Raw genomic sequence first — 19255 nt, forward strand, 5'->3', positions numbered from 1 at the left:
GGGCAGACAAATAAATAGTGACAAGTTTTTAAAGTGCTTGTACACAAATGCTAGAAGTCTAAATAATAAGAAGGGTGAACTAGAGTGCCTCATGTTAAAGGAGGATATTGATATAATTGGCATCACAGAAACCTGGTGGAGTGAGGACAATCAATGGGACACAATCATTCTGGGGTACAAAATATATTGGAAAGTCAGAACAGGTCATGCGGGGGTCAGGAGGAGGGGCGGGAGAGTGGCACTATATGTGAAAGAAAATGTAGAATCAAATGAAGTAAAAATCTTAAATGAATCCACATGTTCCACAGAATCTCTATGGATAGTAATTCCATGCTCTAATAAGACTGTAACAGTAGGGATCTATTATCGACCACCTGACCAGGACAGTCATAGTGATGATGAAATGCTAAGGGAGATTAGAGAGGCTATCAAAATAAAAGAACTCAATAATAGTAGAGGATTTAAATTATTCCCATATTGACTGGGTACATGTCACCTCAGGACAAAATGCAGAGACAAAATTTCTCGATACTTTAAATGACTGTTTCTTAGAGCAGCTAATACAGGAACCCACAAGGGGAGAGGCAATTTTTGATTTAGTCCTGAGTGGAGCGCAGGATCTGGTCCAAGAGGTAACTATAGCAGGACCGCTTGGAAATAGTGACCATAATATAATAACATTTAACATTCCTGTGGTGGGAAGAACACGTCAACAGCCCAACACTGTGGCATTTAATTTCAGAAAGGGGAACTATGCAAAAATGAGGGGGTTAGTTAAACAGAAATTAAAAGGTACAGTGACTAGAGTGAAATCCCTGCAAGCTGCATGGACACTTTTCAAAGACACCATAATAGAGGCCCAATTTAAATGTATACCCCAAATTAAAAAACACAGTAAAAGAACTGAAAAAGAGCCACCGTGGCTTAACAACCATGTAAAAGAAGTAGTGAGAGATAAAAAGGCATCTTTTTAAAAGTGGAAGTCAAATTCTAGTGAGGTATATAGAAAGGAGCATAAACACTGCCATATTAAGTATAAAAAATGTAATAAGAAAAGCCAAAAAGGAGTTTGAAGAACAGCTAGCCAAAAATTTAAAAGTTAATAAAAACATGTTTTTTAAGTACATCAAAGCAGGAAGCCTGCTAAACAACCAGTGGGGCCCCTGGATGATCAAGATACAAAAGGAACACTTAAAGACGATAAAGTCATTTCAGAGAAACTAAATGAATTCTTTGCTTCAGTCTTTATGACTGAGGCTGTTAGGGAGATTCCCAAATCTGAGCCATCCCTTGTAGGTGACAAATCTGAGGAATTATCACAGATGGAAGTGTCATTAGAGGAGGTTTTGGAATTAATTGATAAACTTAACAGTAACAAGTCACCGGGACCAGATGGCATTCACCCAAGAGTTCTGAAAGAACTCAAATGTGAAGTTGCAGAACTATTAACTATGGTTTGTAACTTGTCCTTTAAATCAGCTTCTGTACCCAATGACTGGAAGATAGCTAATGTAACGCCAATATTTAAAAAGGGTTCTAGAGGTGATCTCTAGATCTCTGCAATTACAGACCAGTAAGTCTACTGTCAGTACCGGGAAAAATAGTTGAAACAATAGTAAAGAATAAAATTGTCGGACACATAGAGGAACATAAATTGTTGGGCAAGAGTAAACATGGTTTCTGTAAAGGGACATCATGTCTTACTAATCTATTAGAATTCTTTGAAGGGATCAACAAACATGTGGACAAGGGGGATCCAGTGGACATAGTGTACTTAGATTTCCAGAAAGTTTTGACAAGGTCCCTCACCAAAGGCTCTTACGTAAATTAAGTTGTCATGGGGAAAAAGGAAAGATCCTTTCATGGATTGAGAACTGGTTAAAAGACAGGGAACAAAGGGTAGGAATAAATAGTAAATTATCAGAATAGAGAGGGGTAACTAGTGGTATTCCCCAAGGATCAGTCCTAGGCCCAATCCTATTCAACTTATTTATAAATGATCTGGAGAAAGGGGTAAACTGTGAGGTGACAAAGTTTGAAGAACTTCAAAAAGATCTCACAAAACTAAGTGATTGGGCAACAAAATGGCAAATGAAATTTAAGGTGGATAAATGTAAAGTAATACACATTGGAAAAAATAACCCCAACTATACATACAACATGATGGGGGCTAATTTAGCTACAATGAGTGAGGAAAAAGATCTTGGAGTCATTGTGGATAGTTCTCTGAAGATGTCCATGCAGTGTGCAGAGGCAGTCAAAAAAGCAAACAGGATGTTAGGAATCATTAAAAAGGGGATGGAGAATAAGACTGAGAATACATTATTGCCCTTATATAAATCAATGGTACGCCCACATCTCGAATACTGTGTATAGATGTGGTCTCCTCATCTCAAAAAAGATATACTGGCACTAGAAAAGGTTCAGAAAAGAGCAACTAAAATGATTAGGGGTTTGGAGAGGGTCCTATATGAGGAAAGATTAAAGAGGCTAGGATTCTTCAGCTTGGAAAAGAGGAGACTAAGGGGGGATATGATAGAGGTATATAAAATCATGAGTGGTGTGGAGAAAGTGAATAAGGAAAAGTTATTTACTTGTTCCGATAATATAAGAACTAGGGCCACCAAATGAAATTAATGGGCAGCAGGTTTAAAACAAATAAAAGGAAGTTCTTCTTCATGCAGCGCACAGTCAACCTGTGGAACTCCTTGCCTGAGGAGATTGTGAAGGCTAGAACTATAACAGAGTTTATAAGAGAACTGGATAAATTCATGGAGGTTAAGTCCATTAATGGCTATTAGCCAGGATGGGTAAGGAATGGTATCCCTAGCCTCTGTATGTCAGAGGGTGGAGATGGATGGCAGGAGAGAGATCACTTGATCATTGCCTGTTAGTTTCACTCTCTCTGGGCACAGGCACCAACTTCCCTTGGTGCTGGTGGGTGCTCATCCCTGGCCCCACTCCAACTCTGCCCCCTCCCTACCCCATTGGACCCCTCCCCAAATCCCCACCCGGGCCCTGCCTCTTCCCCGAGTGTGCAGCATTCATCCTTCTCCCCCTCCCTCCCACCGCTTGCCACACGAAACAGCTATTTCGTGGCGCAAGTGCTGGGAGGAAGGGGGGAGAAGCAGGACTTGGCGACGCACTCAGGGGAGGAGGCAGAGCGGAAGTGAGCTGTGGCAGAGGGGTGGGGTGCTGCGGATGGTGCAGAGCAGCCACCAATTTTTCCCCGTGGGTGCTCCAGCCCTGGAGCACCCACAGAGTCGGTGCCTATGCCCCTGGGGCACCTGGCATTGGCCACTGTTGGCACATAGGATGCTGGGCTGGATGGACCCTTGGTCTGACCCAGTATGGCCATTCTTATGTTTCTTTATTGTAGTGTACCTGAGACAGTACAAATCAGGCTAAATAAGCCCTTTAATTGGAAAGCAGCGCTTGGCCTGGGTAATACAAGCCAAAAGATAAATAGTAGTGTAGATAAATATATACACAGTGGGAACAGACAGTATATATATATAACTTGTCTTTATACAGAAGATTCCACACAAATCCCAAGCCCCCTTACCAGCCAACCAGAACAATCTTATTTTAGGTGTCTTTTATATGAAGTTGAGTTTCCCCTGCTTATTCACTTCCGGGGTTAAGTTTCTCCCTCACAAGTTTTGCAGCAATCATGGAGTATCAACTTCCCCCATGGACATTTGAGGCTGCCAGATAAGGTGGCTTCATTTTCAGAGGCCGAAAAGAGATCTTCTGGGGACACAAACTACCCACCATCTCTGAGGGAACTGAAAAAAACCCACATCTTCACAGAATGGCTCATTTGCTGGCTCAGAGGCAATGTTCCATAATCCATAGTTCAGTAGCTAGGGAGACCAGTGGATTGTATGAGGATTATAGGCAGAGCCACTTATAGTTACATTCTCATATAGTGACACTCTCCTTTATTAAACTCTGTTTTCAGTTGTTCAGTTGTTTATAACTTTGCCAAAATTTAACTGTTTGGGCTGAAATTTCCCATGCTGGGCATCTGCCTCAAGATGGATTTTTTTAAAAGTATCAGATAAAATGGTCCCGAGAATGAGGTTCAGAATGGATATGTTGTTTTGCCCATGTTAATAAAATTCTTACAGTAATTTAACTGAGAAACTCTAATGCCTCCTGTTGCAACGGGGACTTGAAATTTGGCAAGGGAGTCACTCTGGTGTCAGGGATGTGCCTTTTGCTATATCTGTGAAAATATAACCAATGTTGTTTAAGTTACAAGTCTCTGAAAAATCAGTTTGCATATGCTCAGTAGAGACTAGTTAGAATTTGGCAGCTAAATTCACAGATTTCATCTGTATTGAGTATGCTTCAACCTAGGGATACAGTCGCTAAGTAGGACTTTGACTGAAATTTCTCCACCAAGCTACTATGGGTCAATGTAATGCCAAATGCAGGAACTGAGAGCAAGAATACTCTCTCTCCTATACTCTCAATGCTCCCCCCTGCTGGTACTGAGGCAGCATGGAAGAGGACAACACTTGACTGAAATGCAGAAGGGTGAGGAGCCAAACTTTGGGGCTAGAGATGAAGAAGGAGTAGATTAAATCCAGGAGCCTGATGTGCTTGTGGTAGTGGGGAAGTGGAGAATGGGATTGGGAACAGGTCCTGTGTTAAAAATAGTGTTTGATCATGTAATTAAAGACTGTCTCATAATACATATGCAAAAGGAGGCTGAATTAAGATTGCACAGGCAACCTTAATTGTAACATTTCCTAATTTTTGCTTCTTTACAACCTAAATGTCTTTTAGCCCTTCCTGTTATATATACTACAGACTGATGTATGTGTGTGTATAGATCTCTCTCTCTCTCTATTTATACAAACTCCCCAGACTGTGTAATTTATAATCTTCCCATGGTGGGTAAGGAGTGGAGTTGCACAATTCCAGGAAGCTGCTATAGTGTTTCACAATCCCTACAAGAAGACTGTTGTAAAACTGATGCTGAAGGAGTCAGTGATTGTTACCCTACAGTCTCAAGACACTTGTGGGCAAGTGAGGAACAGCTTATTTGTTAGGGTTTTGCAATTCCAGAGTCAAAAATATTTCAGCAAAAACTGAATTTTTATTTCTATTATTTATTTATCATTAAATAGTTTTAGAAATCTGAAAAATTCAGTAGGTTTTTAAATTGAAAACACAATAATATTTGCATGAGAAATTATGAAGGGGGATCCAGTGGACATAGTGTACTTAGATTTCCAGAAAGTTTTGACAAGGTCCCTCACCAAAGGCTCTTACGTAAATTAAGTTGTCATGGGGAAAAAGGGAAGATTTCCCATGAAATATTGGCATATTTTGAGCAGCTTAATAATAACTTTGTCCTGCTAGAGATACCTACCAGCTATAAAACAATTATGCACAAAGAAATATCCTACTTTTATAGTTACTAAATAACCTTCCAGCAGAAATAACCTTCCACTTACATGCTCCAACTTTTACAAACAAACATTTGTGTTTGAAGCCTCCAGCAATTACTCTCACCTCAGATCTCTCCAAAAAAGCCTTCAAGGTGCTTTCAAGTCATAAGGACTCTAAAAGTATGGTGGGTCACACAGATCTGCAACAATTCTCCTTCACAGAGAGTCTCTTTCACTTACTGGGCTGAAGGCAAAACCCAATCTGATTTGGCTAAAATCAAACTCCCACTCCTTTTAATAGATGAACCTGTCACCCACTTCTCCTATTCTAAAATTCCCTACAAGAGAATGCAACCTGCTTGGAGTTTCTGGGGAGTGACTCGTTATTCCAACTCTAACATGGTATAGTCGCAGAGATATTTATTTTATGCTTGGACATCACATATCACACCTCATCAGGTTTTGCTATTCTGTTTTGTTTTCCATTACACTTCAGTATTTTCAACACTGTCCATTATTTTGTAAACACTCTCAATCATCTCTCAATGCTCTTGACATTCCAACACCCTCCACCCCTACTAGGCACTGTCCATCCATCACAGTAAGGTAACTTGGGTGGCTCCATCATACCGTAGCTCATTGGACTTATCAACTGGTTTCTATTTCCTCTCATTCTTTGATATTCTCTAGAATTCTTTAGTTTTTCGTTAGTGTTCATTATTAAGACAAACAAAATGAAACATCAAAATCTTGCTTTAAATGAAATATGGCATCTTAATATGTGTTTCCTTGTAAATATACAGAGTTTATTCATTATCAGACAGTTATTTATCCATGCCTACATTCTAGAAAATGTATTTATTTTCTTGCCAGTATAATCTTATATAAGAGAGAAACTGACGAGTAAAGCTTCCCAATCACCTAGAAAATTTTCTCACTTGCCATTTGTGAGTAGTTCAAAACATTTGTCAAGTCCAGAACTAGTGAGTCAGAACATAAAATCACACATATTTCAGTAAAGTGTGTGTTCTTTATTTTAATTTTGCTTTTCTTTTGCTCTTTAGTTTATGGAATTGCAGACCTTGTTTACTTATGCTAAAACTTTAATTTGGAGTACATCATAAAAAATTTACAAAGAAAGCACTTCATTTCTTCAGCCAAAACAATGTATTTTGCCTTCTTTAATGGTTGGATAAGTTTGAAAGTCCAGGAACTTCAGCATTTGTAGTTTTTGCTTTCAGATATGTGTCTGTTACAGCTCCATTTTGTTTCTTAAAGCTGTCCCCTTACTCCATTTTGTTCTTGTTCTCCTCTGTGGCCGCCCCTCCCTGGCTGTTAAGTTGTTTCAGTCTAACAAAAGCCATTGCCCTTCTCAAAGGAATGGCCACTTATGCTAAGTGGGACCACTGCCCTGTTCAAAGGGTTAGTCCTGTTATCACCTTGTTAAAACCTGGGCTGGGTGTAGGGTAGGCTCTATCCAGAGCTGCAAGACTATTGTGTTTTTAAGATCCTGGGCATGAGTCATACCTCTGGGCTCAGGACTAGTCCTAACATGCCTCTGTGGCTACCTGCAGTTTTTCCCTGCTTGCTCTCCTCCCTGTGAGAAGGGGAACCAATCAGAGTTACTGGCGGAAGCTGCCAGGGTTTGCCTTTAAAACAGACATTTTGAACAGACTTCAGAAAGGTTCTTGCATTGCTGCCTGGTCTGATCAGCCAGGGGGGTGGGGGGTCCTTTCTCCTCTCTCTTTTTTTTATTTTGAGCGTTTTTTTGAACCCCCCCCACGAAGAACGAATTGCTGCCTGAGAGATCTCCTGATTATCAAGACTGTACCAAGCCTTCTGATGTTCTTGCTGCTTCTGCCTCTGTTGCTGCCTTGGGGGATGGTAAGAATCCCTCTGTGAAACTTTCTATACTTTTATTTTATTATTTTAGCTGCTGGCTCTGTCTCCCCAGCACACAGACTCAAGCTAAACCTTGGTCTGTGTCTTAAAACCTCTGTTACCCACCCCCCTATCCTGGCTCTGTCTCCCCAGCACACAGACTCAAGCTAAACCTTGGTCTGCGTTTTAAAAACCCTCTCTTAAACTCTGTGGCACTCTGCCACTGAAAATAAGTTTGTGCTGCTGCTAAGCTCTGCTCCTGTGGGCTTTGCCTTGGACTCACTGTTTTCAGCTGTATCCACTGCTGCAGCCACCTCCCTTGGCTTCCTTGGGGGCTGCCTTGGGAGCAGTATTCTGGGGCACATACCACTCTGCCCTCTGTAACTTCCCCATAGCATAAGGTGCACCACAGATTTTGTTTCTTTAGTTTAATAAGTTATAGTTTGTTAAGATTGTAAAGCTTGTAAGTCTCACCTGCCTTGCTATAGTTCGTTGTTTTGTTGCTCCATATAAGCTGCTTGTCATTTTATATAAGTTTGATTAAGTTAGAAGATAGATAAGGTTTTGCTTTTCCCCCACGTCTGCATCACCCTCCTGAACTTCCAAGTCCTTGCTGCTTAAACTTACAGACTGCTTGTTCTCTGTGTCTTCCTAGCCTGCTTGTTCTCTGTGTGTCTGTGTCTCTGTGCTCCTACTGCCAAACCTCAATTGTATTGCTGAGGTCTAGCACAAAACCCCATTGGTTACTTTTTCCTCTCTGACACCTCACATTCTGCATTACACCACTGTGACACATTTCTACCTAAAATTGTTTGTTATTTAACACATTTTATCCATAACTGTTAGTTGGTTATATGCTGCTGTGACACACCTTCTTACATAGAAATCGCTAGCTACCTGTTACATTTATACCTCAGTGTTAACTGATTACTATTGTATCCTACTGTGTTGTACCTCACTATTGAATTTTCCCTGTTTTGTATTTTCTTAATAAAGTTTATTTAAGATCCCATATACCTGCTGGCAGGGACATGGCGTCACGAACAGGATCTTGGGGTAACATTACTGCCATCCCTGTCCCTGAAAGAGGCCAAGACCTCTGGGACAGAGGAAGACCAGACCAACCACCTACAATACCACTTGCTGCAAAGTAAACAGCAGCCTGAGGCCCTAGAATGGGTCTGTACTATTGGCAATGGCCAGAGCTCCAGGGTGTATACCACCCACCTGCCAGCCCTGCTGATTCCAGCCTCCGGCCAGTCTGCACTAAGGCAGGAGAGCCAGCCGCAGATTCAGATCCCACGCTCACCCCTGAACCTCGAATTTTGCAGGGTCCCCACCCACCAGATATTAACAGAACTGGTGCAAAAGCTGGATGAAATGAAACTGTGGCATGACATATATAAGCCCAAAAAGAGCCACAGTTACCTATGAGATCCTGGCTCAGGCCCTGACAAAACTAACTGTTTCCATGGGGGCCCTAATGACCTCGCCAAGGAGGCCACTAGCCAGCCTAGCCAGGAGGGACCACCACTGACCCCAAGCCTGCCCAGTCCCAATAAATTCTCATCTCCCCTCAAGACCCCTCTAGAAGCCCAAGCCCATGAACCTGCACCCACTGTCACCTCTGGTGAAGCCCTACCAGTATCCATCAGTCGTATAAAGATTGATGACCAGGGCAACACCACACAGGTGACAGAACTGCAGAGATGAAGGAGTTCATCTCAGACACCGCCTCTGGAAAATGGACAGGAGTTAGTGGATAGAGGGCCTAGTATTAGCCAGGACCAGTAGCTGGTCCAGGGTCTCTCAGGAGCCTGGTGATATCTAACACTGCATGGCTGACTGCCCCAGCCCTGGCCTTCCTCCATTTACAGCACTCCTCAAAGGATCAAGTCCCCCCAGAGGAAGTGTCAGGATATCCTTCCCTGAGATGTGCCATCGCAGGGGGTCCATCATGCTGTGGTCCCCTACCCAACACCCTCTCGGACTTACTCAGGCCCAGATTAACCAGGTCAATGCTTTCAGGCATGTATTGACCCCACCGAGATACGCTGCCATTGACTTAGCCATGGATAGCAGTACCACCCCTGACACTGGGGCAGTTCTGTCGAGAAAATAAGATGGCCCTCAGCCCAAGCTCTACCCATCAGTCCACCCCCACCGCCAGTCCACCCCACCACATACCAGTTCACAACCCAGGTCCCAGTACTCACAGCATTCATTTACAGCCTCACTAAGGAGGTTGTACGTAAGCTCAATAGTGAGCAGCAAAGAGCCTTGGCCATAGCTCTGGGATGGTATTATCCGCTAGTTTTTGACAAGGGTCTTGTCATCCCTTTTTGCTGGACACGGGGCACAGGTATCCATTACCCCCCTCACGTCCTCACACTCCCACAGGACACACCATTTATGTGCAAGGCCTCAATAGCACAGAGCCGCTCAGAGGTAAAGGTACATGCACACATAAACCACACACCAATAACATTTGCACTACCAGTCACCTATCGGGTGCCAGTGCCCCCACGAGCCTGAACTGCTCAACCCCACACCCTGGAAATACAGACCCATACCCACAGCCCCAGAAGGTCAACCACACATTGCCCAGCTCATTGAGACCCTGCTTAAAGATAATAAGATTGTCAGCGAGCAAATACTTGTCCAGTGCATGGGGAATCCCAAAACCACACAAGACCAATGAGTATAGAATGGTTATAGATTATCGCGCTGCTAACAAACACACGGTCAGTAGCATTCGCTGCCAAATGGGATATCCCCACTATAGACGCATCCTACTGGATGACACTAACCAATGGGCCTGTACAATAGACCTAAAAGATATGTTTTATCAAATCCCCTCTATGACCCCAAGGGACTGTTAAACTTTGCTTACCAGGAGCCCAGTATCAATGGCAAGCATGTCCCCAAGGGTACAAAAACTCACCTGCCTGTGCCAGTGAGGCCTTAGAAAAGGTACCATCCCTCCCCAACGTCCATGTCGTCTACTATGTGGATGACATTCTCATAACTGGTCCCACACCGACTGAAGTACAAAGGTCACTGAACAGGTCCAGGACGCTTTATCCACCGATGGGTGGAACCTCAGTTTGTCTAAAAGTGTCCTCACTGCTACTTCTACCTTTCAGTTTTAGGTTTTACTGTAGAGAAGGGACAACCACCCACTCACCAATTCTTTCAGACGTGAAGTACAGCATGTGTTAGGTGTAATTAACTATCACAGACAGTTCCTCCCTGCTGCTTTGTTGCCACAACTATCTGTTTTACAGCGATATGCCAGGAAAAAAAACCCTTGGACACCCAGAGCCGAGCAGGCGGTGTCTTCCTGGCTGCCTGGTTGGGCTCTGGGCCCACCTTGGCTCGGTGGAATCCCACCAATCCTATTGAGATTACCCTCACTGTGTCCTCAGACCATGTGGCTGCAACTGTGTCCCAAGAGAACCTTCCTGTCCACAATCTGGCCGGAAGCTGTCAGGACCGAATATCGTTATGGGCCTGTGGGCATTGCCATGCTTGCTGTCCAGTGTGCTCTCCCATGGGGTAAATCTGCCACAGGCACCTAGGGGGCTCATGTGGAGCTTCTCCCATACCTCACCTTCACCCCAGCCCCCAGTTCCAGGAGCCCCTGCTACCTGGGAGCGACTTGTTTTCCAGGCCCAAGAGGTATTTGGACATTGGGCCTCAAGTCCTCCTCCACCACAGCTCCCACTGAGCCGGGGCTATTGCCCAACTGAGTGCCTATGCCTTGGATTGTATCTGATGGGGCACATCGCCTTCTCCCCGAGCAGGAATGCTATGTGCTACCTGTAACACCCTTAAAGTTAAACCCTTAGATTTTTCCAGCTCAGCTCAGAAAGGCATCCTGTTGGCAGCCTCTCACATTGTGGCAGCCTGGTCCTGGGAGTGGACTCAAGCTACTGTGTGTCCATCCTGGTGGGAGAAGGGCCCACCGCTCATGAAGAAATATGGGCACAGGTTACTCAACTGGCAGCACAGTCCAAGCTGCCATGGTTTGTTACCCATTGTCCTTCACACAGGTCTGACAGTAACCCTCTTCATTCCAGCCTGGATCTACAACTCCGAGAATATAAATGTAACACATCCCAGGTTAACATTATCTCTTGCAGTGATCCCTTCATCACCTGGCTCCATAAAGAGTGGGGGCACCTGCCTGCCCGTGCACTACATCAGCTGTTGACTGACATCAAGTGTGTCTAGGCAGCAGTGCACCCAAGCTGTCCAAGGGTGTCTGAGCTGCCAACAGGCACGAATCACTAACAAGCCTGTCTATGCTCATGGTGCTTATAGCCCTGAGCACTTTAGCCCGGTAAAACCTGGCAGATGGACAGTATCCAAAGGGCCTTGTAATAGTTGACCTAGGGTCTCGCCAGTTAATGTGTTCTCCCCTCAGGCGATCTACTGCACCAGCTGTTTCTGTAGCCCTTCTCCAGGTAATTGCTGCCTGGGGGGCACCCGAAGAGATCCAGACCGATGGAGGGCCACCGTTCACCAGTAAAGCTATAGACCAGACGGTGTCCCAGTGGGTGCGTATTCACACCCACCTGCCATATCACCCGAGACGGATCGGAATGCTGAAGACCCAGATTGATTACAAGGGTGGGACCGGGTCCTGCTTCAAACCCTCATTTCCTTAATGCAGCATACAGCCGATGGCCAGAGATCGCTAAACCACCGGAACCTTGGAAACCTGCCTACAGTATTTCTCAGCCAGTGTGGGTCTCTATTCCCAATGCCCAGGGAACCTGCACTCCACTAGCAGCCACCATCATCACACCTGGCCGGTTCCCTAACACCTATCATATTCAAATAGATGGACGGGGCAAGCCCGACCTGGTCCACCACAACTGGCTTAGTGTTCGGTCATAACAGGTCCTAGATGGGCCACTTTTTCTTTTATGTCTTCATAGGAATCAGTCACCATGATTGCCGCCCCGCCTCGAGAAAACCCCCTGGTTGCCTGGTTGAGAGCCTACGCCCTACAGGAGGTCCTCATCGGGAACCTGTCAGATGTCCCCCCATCGCACGATTGCGTTGCCTGTACAAGACCAGAGGCCTCAGAGGGAGGGTCCCCCTTCCTCTGGGAGTTTCTCCCCCTCACGAACCTGACTCCACAGCATCCAGCTTCAGCCTGCAACAACAGAGATTGGGTTCATCGGCCTCTGTTCACGTGCAACACCACCAGCGACGACAAGACCCAACTCATTTGCCCCTGTTGCGGTGACAGGACCACTCCCGGCCCCTGCATCGTGTTCTTCGGCTTCTCCAATCCCACACAATTGGGACAGTATCCCAATTGCACCCAGTGGTTCATAGGACAACCCCAAGAAAGGGAGCTCAAGATACCGCATTGAGTTCACCAGGTTTATTAATCATCTTCCAACAAGTACAGTATTTAACAATACTTATCCACAGCTCGGACCCATGTAGAACTGAGACAGGTCAGAGCTGCCCTATGGATGGAGGTCGATGCGCCACCCGGCCAAAGACCCCCATCAAAGGTCCATCCATGACCAGTTTCTACCCTCTTCCCCAGGACAAGTGTGGCTCTGTGGAAACAACATTGCCGAACTGCCCTACCCAACTTGTCATAAAGGGAGGACTCTTTCACCATCTTCTCCTCACCACGCAAACGACGAGCAGCCACCGCATGGGAGCGCCACCGAGATGGTCATAGAGGGCTATGTACAGTTTAACCCCCTCTCCTACAGTTTAACTTTACAGCAAATCCGTGGACTGTCGCTTGGTCTGGAGGCCCTCACCAACATCACAGCCTAAGGGTTTCGTCGAACCAGCGATGCTCTCACACTCATTGCTAACTACTCCTAGCAGAACCGCCTTCTGATCCAGACCATCCTAAAGAAGGACTTTTGTGATCCCTACGAGGACCTCGATCCTCGATTAAAGGACAATGTTGCCTGCGCCTCCAGCCTGGGTGGAACAACATCTCAGCCGTGGCTAACCAACTATCCTCCGGAGCGTGAGCAGTGGGACTGGTGGCAAGCCCAGTGGTCGAGCTGGGGGCTGGGGTACTGGGCTCAGTCCATTAAGCAGTGGCTTATTACTGTTGCTATTGTTCTTGTAGCCTTTTTGTTGGGGATGGCAGTGGTCAAGCAGCTAATTCGTAAGGTTGTGTCAGCCCTGCCTTTGCAGGTGAGGTATTCCTCCATCCCCTTGGACAGCAGCAAACCACCACCTCCATACACTTGTAAAACACCTATTTTTTTTTCTTTTCTCTTTTACCTTTTTTTTTTTTTGGTCTTTGCATGGGATATCCCCCTCACAGCCCGTTCAGGTCGGCCAGGGGGGCATGTCTGTTACAGCTCCATTTTGTTTCTTAAAGCTGTCCCCTTACTCCATTTTGTTCTTGTTCTCTGGCTGTTAAGTTGTTTCAAGTCTAACAAAAGCCATTGCCCTTCTCAAAGGAATGGCCACTTATGCTAAGTGGGACCACTGCCCTGTTCAAAGGGTTAGTCCTGTTATCACCTTGTTAAAACCTGGGCTGGGTGTAGGGTAGGCTCTATCCAGAGCTGCAAGACTATTGTGTTTTTAAGATCCTGGGCATGAGTCATACCTCTGGGCTCAGGACTAGTCCTAACATGCCTCTGTGGCTACCTGCAGTTTTTCCCTGCTTGCTCTCCTCCCTGTGAGAAGGGGAACCAATCAGAGTTACTGGCGGGAAGCTGCCAGGGTTTGCCTTTAAAAACAGACATTTTGAACAGACTTCAGAAAGGTTCTTGCATTGCTGCCTGGTCTGATCAGCCAGGGGTTCTGGGGGTCCTTTCTCCGCTCTCGTTTTATTTTTGAGGAACCCCACGAAGAACGAATTGCTGCCTGAGAGATCTCCTGATTATCAAGACTGTACCAAGCCTTCTGATGTTCTTGCTGCTTCTGCCTCTGTTGCTGCCTTGGGGGATGGTAAGAATCCCTCTGTGAAACTTTCTATACTTTTATTTTATTATTTTAGCTGCTGGCTCTGTCTCCCCAGCACACAGACTCAAGCTAAACCTTGGTCTGTGTCTTAAAACCTCTGTTACCCACCCCCCTATCCTGGCTCTGTCTCCCCAGCACACAGACTCAAGCTAAACCTTGGTCTGCGTTTTAAAAACCCTCTCTTAAACTCTGTGGCACTCTGCCACTGAAAATAAGTTTGTGCTGCTGCTAAGCTCTGCTCCTGTGGGCTTTGCCTTGGACTCACTGTTTTCAGCTGTATCCACTGCTGCAGCCACCTCCCTTGGCTTCCTTGGGGGCTGCCTTGGGAGCAGTATTCTGGGGCACATACCACTCTGCCCTCTGTAACTTCCCCATAGCATAAGGTGCACCACAGATTTTGTTTCTTTAGTTTAATAAGTTATAGTTTGTTAAGATTGTAAAGCTTGTAAGTCTCACCTGCCTTGCTATAGTTCGTTGTTTTGTTGCTCCATATAAGCTGCTTGTCATTTTATATAAGTTTGATTAAGTTAGAAGATAGATAAGGTTTTTGCTGCCTTTTCCCCCACGTCTGCATCACCCTCTGAACTTCCCTGAAGTCCTTGCTGCTTAAACTTACAGACTGCTTGTTCTCTGTGTCTTCCTAGCCTGCTTGTTCTCTGTGTGTCTGTGTCTCTGTGCTCCTACTGCCAAACCTCAATTGTATTGCTGAGGTCTAGCACAAAACCCCATTGGTTACTTTTTCCTCTCTGACACCCCTCACATTCTGCATTACACCACTGTGACACATTTCTACCTAAAATTGTTTGTTATTTAACACATTTTATCCATAACTGTTAGTTGGTTATATGCTGCTGTGACACACCTTCTTACATAGAAATCGCTAGCTACCTGTTACATTTATACCTCAGTGTTAACTGATTACCCACGGTATTGTATCCTACTGTGTTGTACCTCACTATTGAATTTTCCCTGTTTTGTATTTTCTTAATAAAGTTTATTTTGCACCCCACCTGTGTGGTAATTGTTCCCCAAGATCCCATATACCTGCTGGCAGGGACAATATGTTTTCTAGTTAAAGAGTTACTCTTTATCACAATAACTATCACAAATTCATTCTGGCTAGGCTGATTTGAACCAATGGTGTGTGTTTTAAGGATGGTGTTAAAAAGCTGACATCTGGAGGCAAAACATTTTCAGGGAAGCACAAGAAGAAATGTGATAATGATTTCAGGCATGTAGGTGGATTGTGCCCATTGCACCATCTTATAGTAAGGTGCAGATGGTCCTTTCTCTGGCTAGTGCAGGGGTAAAGGAGATGACCCCACTTCCTCCTTCTATTTAATGTTGCTAATGCCCTACCGAATAGTATCTATGCACAGGGGAATGCAGTGACTCTGATTATGCCTGTTTTCTTGCGTGATAGCATGGGCTCCTGCTCCTTTGGAAACCCATTTAAAAGAAATTTGTCATTAACATATCCCAAATAGGGCTTCTCTGGCTGATTCTGGGGCTTAGCAGAGTGCAGCAGACAACAGTCTGTACCAACCCCTAGAACCCTCCCAATCTTGCTTGGAAGGTCTATTTTACCAGAAGGTGACTACATTAAAAATACATGTCAACAATACTGAATGATCTTCATTCAATCAAAATAGGCACAATATGGAAGGAACCACTTAAATCTGAACTAGGAACCTCTTGAGCTGTGAGGTAAGAGCAGAAGCTTTTAGAAGTACTTATATTAAATAACGTATAGTAAGCAGAAGACTTGCCTTTTCCACATGGTGGCATTAATACGAATAATTTATATAGTGTCAATGTAGCACTCAGCACTGAACAACATGGATGAAGATACAATCTTTGCCCCAAAGAATTTATACTCTAAACAAAAACTGACACTATGGTTCATGCATACAGGGTAAATAGAAGGAAACAGCACATTTCAATTGGTGCGTTGTTTTTTTTTTCTAAGTGGACTTCCTGGACATGGAGTTTCATTAAGAAATATTAAGATGTTTGAGCCTTTGCAGAACCAAGCAGTGCTACTATGGTATTCTGTGAGCCCAGTGGGTGAAATTTACCCTCGCTGCTCTGACCATGGACATGACAATGTTGCTGGAAAGTAACAATCCAGATGTATCTCTGTGCTGCTCTAATTTTAGGAGATTTGGCACAGCTTCAGTGATGTGAAACTATATTGTGTTCTAAACCTTGATACACATGACAAGCAAGACAGATTGTCTCCTTTAAATCTGGGCCTGAATACCATTGCTGGCTTTGAAAATTCCAAGAAATGCAATTTCACTTTAAATCACAATAAATTTATAAGCTGTTATACACTGAAGAAATCATCTCATGGGAAATGAGCATAAAACTACATTGTTTTCATTAACAATCTGTTTTCACAATTGACTTAACCTATATTTACTGTTTGGGAATTTGTTTATACATTATAAAACACAATAAAACCATATTACTATGTATCAAAGTTTCAGTTTTTATGGCCAGTTTTTATGAATTATTCATTTTCCTGGTTTAAAACCTAGGATAATTTCTGTCTGATTATATGATTAAGTCAAACACAATTAGCCAGTTCACTTACTGTCACCTACCTAAAAAAGGACACCAGTAGCATAGGTGCTGGAACTAGGGATGCTGGGAGTGCTCCCACACCTCTTGGCTTGATGTGGTTTCCATCATATACAGCAGTGGTGGGCAACCTGTGGCACTGATATATGGGGTTTACATGGTTCAATGGCTGCACCCCCAGTATACACATTTTTCCAGCACCCCTGACAAGTAGCAATTTCATTAATTAGTTAGTTCATTCATTCCTGTGTCTCCCATCTCCCTCTCTGCCATGACTGTGCCAAGCAACAGTAGAACAACTGTGGAACAAGTGAAATATATTTTAAACTACTTTTATAGTTTTGTTTCTGTCCTCCGCATCCAGCTTTGTTTGGAGCTGGTACAACCGCTAAATATGGGGTTACCCTCCACAAATCAAGCTTTTAAAATGTATGGAAGAGAGCTTCCTCACACAAACAAGTACCCCCACATTTCTGGTTTGTTCTCACAGCCGCAGCAGCAAGAGTGCTCTGCATACTAGGTATCAGCATGCAAATAAGACATAACAGCTCACTTTGCATCAGAATACCTATTCTTAGCATAACTTTTCCCCAGGAGTAAGTATGTTACTTCCACTGGTCAAAAAATGAACTGTTGCAAAAAAGTTCAGAAAGGTTCAATTTGTTTTCTTTTTAAAGGGTTTGAAACAGACCAATTTTTTCCACATTTTTTAAAAATTCAAAACATTATCTAATTTTTTTGGTTTACCAAAAACTGGGCTTTTGTGCCAGAAGGGGCCTGTTTTGAAATTTCTTTGGATCTCCATTCTATCATCCAGTCAGGATACTCACTACAATTGGTAATTTATGTGGCCAATCATATACCACAAACAACAGACAGCATTTAGTCATAGACAGAGTTCAAGTGAATAGTTCATATACTGCCCATTGGTTGAAATTAGCTTGAATAAAATGTTCATTGAAGAGTTATGATTAATAAGCAAATGCATAAAAATATCAAAATCTGTTTACAGATTATTTCTGTTTGCAAATAAAGGAGAATTTTTTTAAATATATTATTCACTGAGAATAGTTGACTACACTCTAATATGTATTACCTACTTCTCAGGAGCAATGAGGCTTAATTTACTATTGTTTGAAAAGGACTTTGGTATCCTAAGAGGGTGCTATATAATATTATGACTGATTACCCAGTTCACACTACTTTAGTAGAGGTGGTCAAATAATACTTCTTTGCATTTTGAAAATGAAATAGTTATAATTTTTTCCAGTACTTGTAACCAGGGCCGGCTTTAAGCCAATTCCCCCGATTCCCCAGAATCAGGCCCCGCGCCCAAGAGGGCCTCACACCTTAGGAGTCTTTTTAATTTTTTTTTTTTACTCACCCAGTGGCGGGGGGGGAGGGGGGGGGAAGGGGGTCCGCTCCAGGGCTTCGGCAGCATTTCGGCTGCAGAGGGTCCTTCAGTGCCACGGAAGACCCGGAGCGGACCCCCTGCCGCTGAAGTGCCACCGAAGCCCTGGACCTCCACCAGGTATTCAAATTGGGCCCCGCCCTTCATAAAGCCGGCCCTGCTTGTAACCCTTCTGCCAGGTGGTTCCAGCAGCAATCAGGGCTGGGCTCAATATCTAGGGGTTCCTTTTCAACAATACAACACAGAACTGGCTCGAGTCCCCACCCAGTAACCTGGGAAAATTACATACCATCCCTGGGTGCTTCTGAGAGGCAATACCTCCCAAATTGCAAGCACAGAGTCTGAGTGTAGAAAATAAACTTGTAATGAAAGGAGGAAAGTCACCAGATATTAATTAGGGAAAATGCATCAAGCAGGTTTCATAATCATAAAACTGTGAGCAGGACACCCACCTCAGAGTGCGTGGGGCAGTATCTTCCACCTCATGTTCTTGACTTCTACAACCAAAAATTCTTTTACTGTGCTCCTCTTTGCTGCCTCACCATACCCCACTCACAGCGGTTGTCCTTGGTCCGTGAGGACCCAGGCTTCAGAGGTGCATATGTGTGAGTTCACCTCCCACCTAGGGAAGAGGGCATTTTGCTTGCTCTGCCATGTGACCACTTGATTTGGCTGGCCTCCCGCCAGCTGCTATTCTGCTCTGCTGGCCGCCCCACCAGCTGCTTGCCATTCCCACGGGCCACCTGTTTCTCTACTGTGATCTCTGCAGGTCAGTCTCTTGAGAGTCACTTAACTTATAGTGATTGTCAGCTCTTAGTGGGGGAACCTGAAGCAGGCTGGGAGGAAACACTTTCCCACCACAAGTGATTTCAGCTCTATTGAGCACTTAAAATAACAAAAGACTCCTATTGGAGCCTATTTAGCTCTGTCTTTAAACAGTGGAGAGGAACAGGTTAAACCAGACCAGGGACTCCTGACTGGGATACCTGTCCCCACCCTTCCT

At 44.4% G+C, this 19255-nt stretch overlaps 1 long non-coding RNA gene across 6 annotated transcripts in view; it reads right to left on the reverse strand.

Moving 5' to 3' along the window:
* The window catches only part of LOC120405766, a 73841-nt gene extending 54864 nt beyond the window's left edge, over positions 1–18977 (reverse strand). For 4 of the 6 annotated variants that reach the window (XR_005598847.1, XR_005598845.1, XR_005598848.1 and 1 more), the window contains exons 1-2: positions 18705–18977; positions 16865–16980 (exon numbers count right to left, since the gene is read on the reverse strand). This is a non-coding gene — a long non-coding RNA (uncharacterized LOC120405766). The remainder of the gene's footprint in view (positions 1–16864; positions 16981–18704) is intronic. The other 2 variants (XR_005598843.1, XR_005598846.1) reach the window with 2 other exon arrangements.
* Positions 18978–19255: the final 278 nt, after the last annotated feature.

Source organism: Mauremys reevesii, linkage group 5 (assembly GCF_016161935.1).
Source record: "Mauremys reevesii isolate NIE-2019 linkage group 5, ASM1616193v1, whole genome shotgun sequence".
Lineage (NCBI taxonomy): Eukaryota > Metazoa > Chordata > Testudines > Geoemydidae > Mauremys > Mauremys reevesii.